The sequence below is a fragment of the Geospiza fortis genome, unplaced genomic scaffold, assembly GCF_000277835.1.
Source record: "Geospiza fortis unplaced genomic scaffold, GeoFor_1.0 scaffold874, whole genome shotgun sequence".
NCBI lineage: Eukaryota > Metazoa > Chordata > Aves > Passeriformes > Thraupidae > Geospiza > Geospiza fortis.
In genome coordinates this window covers 1527473-1537373 of record NW_005054456.1, presented here as the reverse complement: position 1 = coordinate 1537373, position 9901 = coordinate 1527473, and positions in this window count along the sequence as shown.

Below are 9901 nucleotides of genomic sequence, written 5' to 3'. Positions count from 1 at the left end.
AGTGTAATTACTGATGCTGTGATCCACAGCCATCTTGCAAAGGTTTCTTGAAAAGGCTATTCAAGACTTCTATTACCAAAGTTGATGTTTGGAATAGTTTCATCACATGGCTTCTGATGCCATGGAAATTATTGCTGGATGCATATTTACTTTATTTGCTGGAATTTTTTTGTGGTTTAATTTCAATCACCTGAGGCAAGTGTAGGATATTGTGGAATAACCTTCTCTGTTTCATGGATGTGATTTCTCACTGGTATGGCTGGACACTTCTAACAGTGGAGGGGGGGCCATAGGCGCAGGAGGAAAAGACTTTCATTGTCCCTGTGTTGTGTGATGTCAGAGCAGAGCACTGAATGCTTTGAGAGCTCTCAGGTCCTCACTTAGACAAGTTCTGCTTACTCTGCCCTGTGTAAGGGATTGCAGCACAAGCACAATAACTGTAGGTGTCCTTGTGCCTAAGTCAGACACCCCATATGGTAAATTACTTCTCAGCATTAGAGACAAAGGGGTTGCTGTAAGCTCTGAAGGCTCAGCTTGTCTCTGCTTCCTTCTGCCTGCTCAGAACTCAGGGTCAGTAGTTTAAACTGGAAAATTAATGGAAAAGGGAGACTTATCAGTGAGTGTCTAAAAGAAAGATCAAATTTTGTTAATCTGCACCAAGTTAACAAGCTCCTTGAGCAGAGGAGAATCAGTGAGCACAGCTTTATTTTAAGTGACTCTAATGACTTTATGTAAGATAGCAGGGAAATGTAGTCCGACACCAATTTAAAAGTGAGGTGATAAAAACTGTTTGGAAAACCTTATCAGAGTAATTATTAAAAATTCACACTGCAGGGATGTATTGAGGGGGATTCTCTGCAGTTCTCTGATTTGAGATTACTTGGTATTTTCATTAGTAACTTGGATGGCATATGCTGATTAAATTGTAGCAAGCAGCAGACTTGAGCTAACTACTGACTGAGCAGAAGACAAATACAACTGAAAGTGAACTTGACAAATTCAAAAGAGTTAGCATGTGATGCAGTAAGTCCAGCAATGGATTTGACAAATGTGTGTTTGTAGACTTCAGCAGAAGCTGCAATCAGCTGAACAAATACAGGATGGGACAGGACAGGCTGCTATGGTAGCAGTGTGCAGAAGAGTTCTCCTGGGATTACAGCCAGTCATCAGCTGAACATGATTCAACAGCATCCTGTTCCTGAAAAAATCCCCAGTGTTGTTACGGAATGTATGACCAGGAATGTAATCTGTAGGATACATGGCGTGGTCCCTCTTCCTCACGTGGTAGCAGAAAGCCTTCCTCAGAACATGGTACCAAGCTGTGGGCACTGCACTTCCTGCAAAATGGGGATCAGCTGGAGATGACTGGAGAAAAGCAATGAGAGGGGTGACAGGATGGAGGACTGGGCTGGTTCAAGGTGATGGGAGAGATGTTTTCAAATCAGTCAGAGGTAGGTGCAAAGAAGGAAATAAATGCTTTTTCCCACTACTGTGGGTAGGACAAGGAAGAGGTTCTATTACAGCAGGAGATACTGAGCTGAGACATCCAAATGGGCCTTGACATCAGGAACAGCAAAACTCTGGAATACCTTTCCTGGGTAGGCTGTGGAATCTCTATAATTTTAGATTTTGAAGGAGAAGTCTGTGGGCATGCTACAGGGCTGGCACAGATGGGGGTTGGAGGTGCAGGGGATAAGGGAGGGCAGAGCTCCCAGTTCATGCACTGCCCTGTGACTCGCACCCAGACCTGGGAGGGGTCCGAGCTGCTCCAGAGCAAACACTGCACTGGCAAAGCTCTGGAGCACAGCCATGGCTCACAGCCATGTGTTTCCTTTTCCATCCCTTCTTTTAAAAAAGCACGTGTGGTAATAACATCTGTGGGCACACTGGCAGTGTGGCCCACGTCTGCAGAGTTAGTACAAACTTCCCAACACCACCCAGTGCAAGGCACACTCCATGCTTCCATTTCAAATTTTTGGGAGTACTTCAGCTTTCACAGTGAATGCATCCCACACCTTAAATGTCCAAAGTGACAGCAATACTTCCTATGAATGTAGGATTAGTGCACACAAACCACTTCTTAATTGAGTGTGTATGTGCACTGGGATGATACAGAGTTTGGAGTGGCTGCTCTCTTACCCAGTTACTGTGACAGGAATCTTAAACCTTTATCTGTATTTTTGCCAGAGATGGTATCTTACTTTGTTTAAACTGGGCTCTCTGCTTTTATTTTTCCTAAAACAACATTCCAGCTGAGAAGAAAGCAACCAGGGCTGGTGCTGCCCAGCTTTTTGTACCCTTGGTAGACATGCAGGTTGCTTGGCACATATGGAAGACCCAAATTTACTCTGCTGGCCAAAAGAAATTCCATATTCCTGTGCAAAGGCTCCCATCAGGCTCTGCCTGCCAGTGAAGAGCATTTCAGAGGCTTGGGACAGGGGGAGGAAGAAACTCCCTCCCAAACCATACACTAAAAATAGGTTGATGCTGTGCAAACAGCTTTGCTGTGAACTTCCTTCTGGCAGGCAGCCATGCAGCTGCCTGAGAGTTTTAAGCCCAAATACCTCACCAAAACAGAGTCACTGAAGTTAAGCACAGTTAGCAATGCTTTTAATCTTAATATTCCCTGCTGTGTTGTCTCAATTTCAGCTTCTTCCACTGTGCAGGTAGCTTATTCAGGATCTAAGGTCAGGAGTTTTTTTAACCTGAACCATGGTTGAGACTGGTGCTGTCAATCCCTGGAGTCTGCAAAATTCAAAGCAGGGAGGAGGCCTCTCTAATCTAAAGCTGAAATGCTCAGGTGATGTGTCCAAAAAGTGCTTTCCTGCAGAGTGAGAAGTGCAGTAGCTGGGCTGCAGAAGGTTTTAAAATTCTCAAAATTGCTGTTAACTAAACATCCTTAAATCCCACTGGGGTGATATGAAATTGGAAAGTTGGTTCCTTAAATAAGACTGCTTTAAAAAGATAAACACAAGACTCTGGGCAATTGGATTGAATAACAGCAGTGATTCATTCAGGCATTGAAGTCTATGAGCTGTTTGAGTTTGCCATACTTTCCAGTGTTTTTACTGCTTATTAGTGCCATCATTTTGGCCTAAAATAAATCATGTCACATTCTTCTGTACATTTTGACTATGAAGACTGATGTTTCAGTTTCAGTATCTATCTTCCTTCATTTCAATAGTTGCTGATTGTTTAGACATAACCAGATTCACATTTTCCTTTATCATGATTTTATAGGAAGAACATTTTCCAAGACTAATTAAATCTCTGGGTCATTTTCAGCTATGAAAATGATCAAGAATCACTGATAACACAGTAATCTTGCATAGCTGGATTTTTCCCTCTCAACTTTGTATTATCAAATACTCAGTTTTTATTTTAATTCTCTGTGTCCAATTATCTGGTTTGTGTGGCAATTAAACAGAAGATCAGTGTCATTGTGTTTTATATTCTCTTTAAACTCTCATCAAGAACAGGACCACACCAGTCCGAGTTTGTAATTTAAGATGCATTTGGCCAGAGTTCAAAGAGACAGGAGCTCCAGTCTGTCTCACTTCCCCTTGGAAAGCCTTTCTGATGCTGCCAAACAATATTTACACCAGCAGGGAACTGAGTTTTGGAAAACTTTTCCAGGCTCTGAAGAAACCAAGCAACCTGAGACTTTGATAAGCCTTAGTAAATTTAAAAACTCTTGATGCTATCAGTGTGTAAAACTTGTATTAGCCCATCAGATATCACAGATTTACAATTTGAGGAATGGATTTCAGTTGAGAGATAAGAACAGAGGTTAGGCAAAAAAAGTGTTGTGTGGAGCAAAATTCTCCTATTGTCATCTCTGTTGAGCGCTTTATGATCTTAAATTTCTGCAGCCACAGGTACACATGCTCTGTTCTGCAAACATGTTCACTAAGTCGGGTCAGCATCTGCAGCCAGACAGCTTTAAAAAGCATCAAGCCTATTTCTTTTTCTGGAAACTTCAGCTTTCTAGCTGTCTGGAGGGAGGGTTCAGGTTAGGTCCTGTTTTCTCTGTCCCAGGAAAAAGGTTGTTTTCTCTCAGTGCTATGGGAACTGCTTTGAGAGCAGTTCTCCCCCTCCCCACCCCTGTTTGATGGGACTTTTTGAGAATAGATTTCTGAAGGTTGTTTCTACTGGTTCAAGCAGTTCTGGATGGGTAACAGCAAGAAATCTAGCTCCTGCTGCCTGTTCGTTTAGATTGGGACTCTAAAAATTCATTTATTTTCCCTTTTAAATATAAACTGAGTTCTAAAAGAATTCTTCAACTGAACTATTGGACTCTGTCCTTACCAGGCACCTCATCCAGTCTTGCACCCTTAACACAAATCCAGATTCAGATGAGGTTTTGCTCCTAGAACAGCACTTCATATTTGAGGATCTGAATTACAATCTTGCCAGCTCGTACCACACAACTCAAGACTTGCAAAAGCGAGGGGAGTCCTGAAGTGCAGCTCCCTCCTGGCCTGGTGTTTGTGTCTCATCTTCCCTTGTAATCTGCCGAGAGAAGATTTCTGAGATACTTGAATGGCTGCCAGGATCTGCATGGGAGGCAGGGCCTTGGCATGTGAGCCCTGACACCTGATGCTCATTGAGGCAGAGCCAGCTGGACCCGCCAGCCCTGGCGTGTGCAGCCCTTGTGTCTCGTCAGCAAGTTACCTGATCAGGCTGCTGGCTGTGCTCTGGCTGCTCTTCCTCTTCCTCTGCCCCTGGTATTCAAACAGCCTTGCCACTGCCTCCTGCCTGCTCTGAGTTTCTGTCCTGTTAGCCCCTTTGCCTCTGCTGGTGTCAACAGGCTCCGGGTTTGGGGTTTTTGTTAAGCAATCCTTGCACCTGTCTAAGCTCTATGTGGCTGTACAGACACCTCTTCTCAGACACATGACACAGCAAGTGTTTTACAGCTTTTTAGAAATGCTCCTGCAGCTTGCAGGCAGCTCCTGCACTCAGGTGCCTGGAAGGCAGCAGAGGAACCTGTTCACTCCTCTGGAACAACTGAGGGGTTGTTCACAGAACAACCACAGCTCTCCTCCCTCAGTTGCCCTTCCCCAGTGGGAGGACCTGCCAGCACCAACCTCCTGCATTTGGAGGAGTCCAGCCCTCCCTCAGGCTCCAGTGGAAGGTGTGTGCAAATGAGCTTCCAGTGCAGGTATCCCAGGCTGAAATCCTGCTGCAGGGTTCCCTTGGCTTCTTGCTTCGTGCCACCATCTAAGGAGTGACTGCAAAAACTGAGGCTGTGTTAACTGAAGTTGTTGGCTAAAATAAGCTGCCAGACTAAGAGCAAGATCACTTCCCATGCACAGCCCATCTCCTAGAAGTTCTTTTACTCCTGTGTAGCCCTGGGAGTTTGCTGCACATGCATGTTGCAATGTGGACATCTGTCCTCTCCTGTGTTCCCAAAGACCATTTAATTTTGAGAAAACCAGCAGGGTCACATGGCTGCCATCAGTCACATTAATTTTGGTAGAGTTTACACAGAAATGTCCCACATAGAATCTTTCAGGTCACCCAGGTATCATGCTGATGTTGAATGAGGGGAGCAGAAAAGGTTCCCGTGGAGAAAATGTACCTCTCACTATTCCTTGCTGCAGAGCAAAGAAAGGAATCTGATTGTTGTAACTTCCATGGCCCTGCTCTTCGTTCTGCTTTGCTGCTCAAAGGAATTGCTGGGGACCTCAGGTGACTCCTTGAGGGAGGGGAGGGCTGTGCTGCAGTCAGTGGAGGTGTGGGAGGAGTGGAAGGAGGTCAGCCTGGGCTTTACCTCCATGTGACAGTGGCTGATAAACACTGGTGTCCCCCTCGTGTGGCAGCAGGGATCCTGCTCATACAGCAAAGGGTTGGTGCTGCAGCTCTCAAAGTGGCTCTGCAGCTGGTGCTGAGCTGTGGTTGTATTTAAGAACTTTCTGATTTTCTTACTCAGTCAGCAACTCCATCAGAACACACCATCCATGAGTCAAGCTGAGCTCAGAAAACAGCCATTTCCAACAAGACAAGAGAAAAATACCTTAATGGTAGTTTCATTGCTCAGGCTTCAACCCTTGTGTTAGGACAGGTTCAAACAAACAAAATATCCTTTGGGCAGGCCTCTGGATTTTAGGTGTGCCTTCCTCTCCATCCCAGCCACTTCTCACAGCTCTCCTGTGCCAGGGAACAAGGTTTCTGGAGAGCAGGGAGAGGAGCAAGGCCAGACCCCAGAGCTGCTGGGGGAAGGTTCACCACACCTGTGCTCAGTCACAGCCGTGGGGCTTGGGCTACCACAGTCTTGGGTGCCTCTGTGGGCACAAGGCCCCACAGCACAGGCAGTGCTGAGTCCATGCCCTGCTGCAGTGCCCGGATCTGCCTTTGCTCGTTTGGTGCCATTTTCAATAATTGTTGCAGTTTCTGCTGGCCCGGGTCCCTCCCGGCGGGCAGGGCTGCGCTGAGCGCTGAGTGCGGTGCCAGCGCGGCCTCGGCTCTGTTGTGACAGAGCCTGTCTGGTCCTGCCAGGCCAGGGCTGCAGGGACAGTTCTGAACGGCTGTCTGGAAATGAAAGCTGATAAATGCCACAAATACCAGCCCACAATTCTGAACGGGTGTCTGCAAATGAAAGCTGATAAATGCCACAAATACCAGCCCCAAGAGCGGCGCGGTCTGCAGCCATCCAGGCTGCGTTTCTCGGGATGGATCAGCTGCTGCTGAGTGTTTTGTACTACTTTGTGTAATTTTTGTGCCACTGACCAGTCCTTGCACTACTGAATAAAAACCAATTGTCTCTAATTCCCCCAGCCTCCATCCTGGACTGTGAAAACATTTTTAGTGAAAAGGGGAAGTTATCTACAGCTCCAGAGAAGTACATCAGTTCAGATGTTTTGCTTATCTTAGTTTTGGTAAGTAAATTGCCACTTATTATCTGGGCAGGGAGAGAAAATTTGATAAACTCTCACCATGCAGGATATACCAGTCTTGAAACCAATAAGTAGATAGGCACCACTTTCCAAAATCCATGGAGACCAGCACCACTGAGAATCACTGTGATGACAAATTTTTGCAGGCATCAACAAGACAGAGAACAAGAACATGATTTTAAAAGGTATTTTGCAACGAGCAACATGTATTCCATATTTCTTAAGAAAGGTGTGTCCCTTTTAAATGATGTTTTGGTACATCTGGATTCCTCTCCCATTTGAAACATTTGGCTAGAAAAAGAATTATATGCTATTTAAATTGCTAGAGTGGAAAGATTTCTTTGCAGCCATGAAGAAGATGGGATGCTTGTGCACTAAATTCACATTCTAGTGAATGCTCTCCATATAATTTAATCAGATATTTCTTTTTGGTTTTCCTCTTGATTAAAAATAGTGGTGCTCCTCTCAGAACTGGGTTAATATCCCCAGAATTCTTCACTTTCCCCCATTCTGTGAGCACAGACAAATTTCTGGTCACAAGGGAGTCCTGCTGGTCTAGTTAATCTGCTGAAAACTGGTTATACTCTTTGCTTTTTTTAGGGGACTTGTTTTGTGAAACAAAACCAGCAGATTAATTCGGCTGATTCCCTGTGAGTCACCCAGCAGCAATGTCAAAGCTGGGAGGGAAAAATGGGGAGAAGAGTGGGGGATTGGTGAAAGGGCACTGACCTGAAGATCTGACCCAGGGCACACCATTTCAGGTGCTTCCAAAAGAGGAATACTCAGTTGCTACCTCCAGGTACCTCACCAGTGGGGACATGTGGTTAGCAAGAAAGGTTTTCAAAAGTCTATTAATAAAATTATTTACAACTGGTGCTCATACAGGCCATGGTTCACTGGGCCTGAGCACTGAGATATGCCTGGCTGGCAACAGAAGATGAAATAATTATGAAATTATGAGTCTACTCAGAGACAAATCACTCTGCACATTTATTACATTATTTTGCCTTGTAAAAAAGCTGTGCATACCAGAGAAATCAAAACTTTGGCTTTCCCACCTTATGCATCATCTAGACAGAAAATGTGCAGCTCCCAGGTACCTCTGAACCGCCCCCCTCACCCAGTCCTGCAAGCGTCAGTGGCCTCGTAACCAGCAAGAGTAAAATTGGTCATCTAAATCTGGTGCTGATCTCAGCTGACCAACTTCCTGTAATATCAGCAAATACTTTTGCTTTTGTAAATCTGTTTTCCTCTCCATAATGGGGTGCCAGTGGGACCAGAAATGCTTTGGATCCAGGAATGCGCTGTTTGGCAGGAGGAACAAAGAAATTGCTCATCCAGAAGGGCAAAACAGGACTAGTGGTTTTGTTTGCTGGGGAGAAACCACATGGGAGTCAAGCCAACAACTCCTGCATGCCATCAGAAAGGTGCTGTTGGATACTACTTTAATGGCAGACATTGATATTAGTCATTAATGAGAAATGTCTTCAGTAACTAAAATACAGTGAGGTCCTGCAATTCTTCTGAGGTTGCAGAATCTCTCCATAGGTACTGCCCACTGCCCACTAATGTCAGGCTCTCCCTGAAGTTGACAGGGCAGCTGTTCTTCCTGGCCTTCTGGAAACAGTCCAGCTATGACACATTCCTGATATCCCTTAGCTGCAGGGCATGTTTCATTCTGCTGCTCCAGGCAACTCAGTAAAGTTCCACCCACTCCAGTTAACCCGCCCAGACTGTAATAATACAGCACTCACGAGGGATCAGGATCGTGCCCATTTGCTTAGTTAAAATTTACTTAAATTGGTTGTTTCATACAAAGGAATACTTCATTTGATTTCACTGTATTTTCTGAGCCAACCATAATAATGCTAGATGCATATCAGAGGGTGATTGCTACAGTTCTTTATGAGTAGTTATTTTTAAGAATCATTATCCTTTTTCTGACACCAAGATTTTACGCATCATAAAATAAAACCTGGTTTACACACCTTAGAAAAAGAAGGGGAAAGTCTTCAGCTGCTACATAATATAAGAAATCATGAATTTCCATTTGCAGTGTTGTGTTGTCCTTAATTGTCCTTATTGTCCACACCTATAGGAAAAGCTGACACTTTTTTTTCTTTCTCTCATCTGAGACCACTGGAACCATCATCCATGCTTTCTTATTATTTTACCTCTGTCTGTGGAGCCCCTCCATGGATGTGAACACCTGATGGATGTGCATCCATCCCTATGCCTGGTTCTGGAATGACAGCAGTTACCCACCCTGTTCCCCCGGACATCAGGAGTCACAGAAGCACAGAATCAATTAGGTTGGGAAAAACTCTGAGATCATCGAGTCCAACCGATGGGCCAGCACCACTTTGTCAGCCAGGCCAAGGCACCGAGTGCCACGTTCAGTCTTTCCTTAAACACCTCCAGACATGGTGACTCCACCACCGCCCCGGGCTGCCTGGTTCCAATGCCTAATCACTCTTTCTGTGAAGAAATTCCTCCTAATGTCCAACCTAAACGTGTTCTTAAGCCTGTGTCCCCTTGTCCTGTCGTGGTTCCCCGGGAGAAGAGGCCGACCCCCGCCTGGCTACAGCCCCTGGCGGGGCGCTGTGCAGAGCACTCAGGTCCTCCCTGGGCGTCCTTTCCTCCGGGCCAAACACCCCCAGCTCCCTCGGGAGCTCCCATCAGACTTGTGCTGCTCCAGGGGCTTCACCCACTTCTGCTGCCCTTCTCTGGACCCGGTCCAGCGCCTCAATGTCCTTCCTGAGCTGAGGGGCCCAGCACTGGACACGGCACCGTCACCTTCCCATGTCATCCTGAGGGGACGGGGAACGCGCAGCGGGCTGTGCAAGGGGAGGCTCAGCTCTCAAGGAGTGGGGATGTGGGGCAGCGGGGGGACACCTGCACCCAACTGGGAAGGGGACAGCCCCACCGAGAGCACAGCTCCGGTGATGTGTCCTCCCTGCCCCGTCCCTCCGGCCGTTCCCAGAGCCGCTGCACGGCCCGCAGAC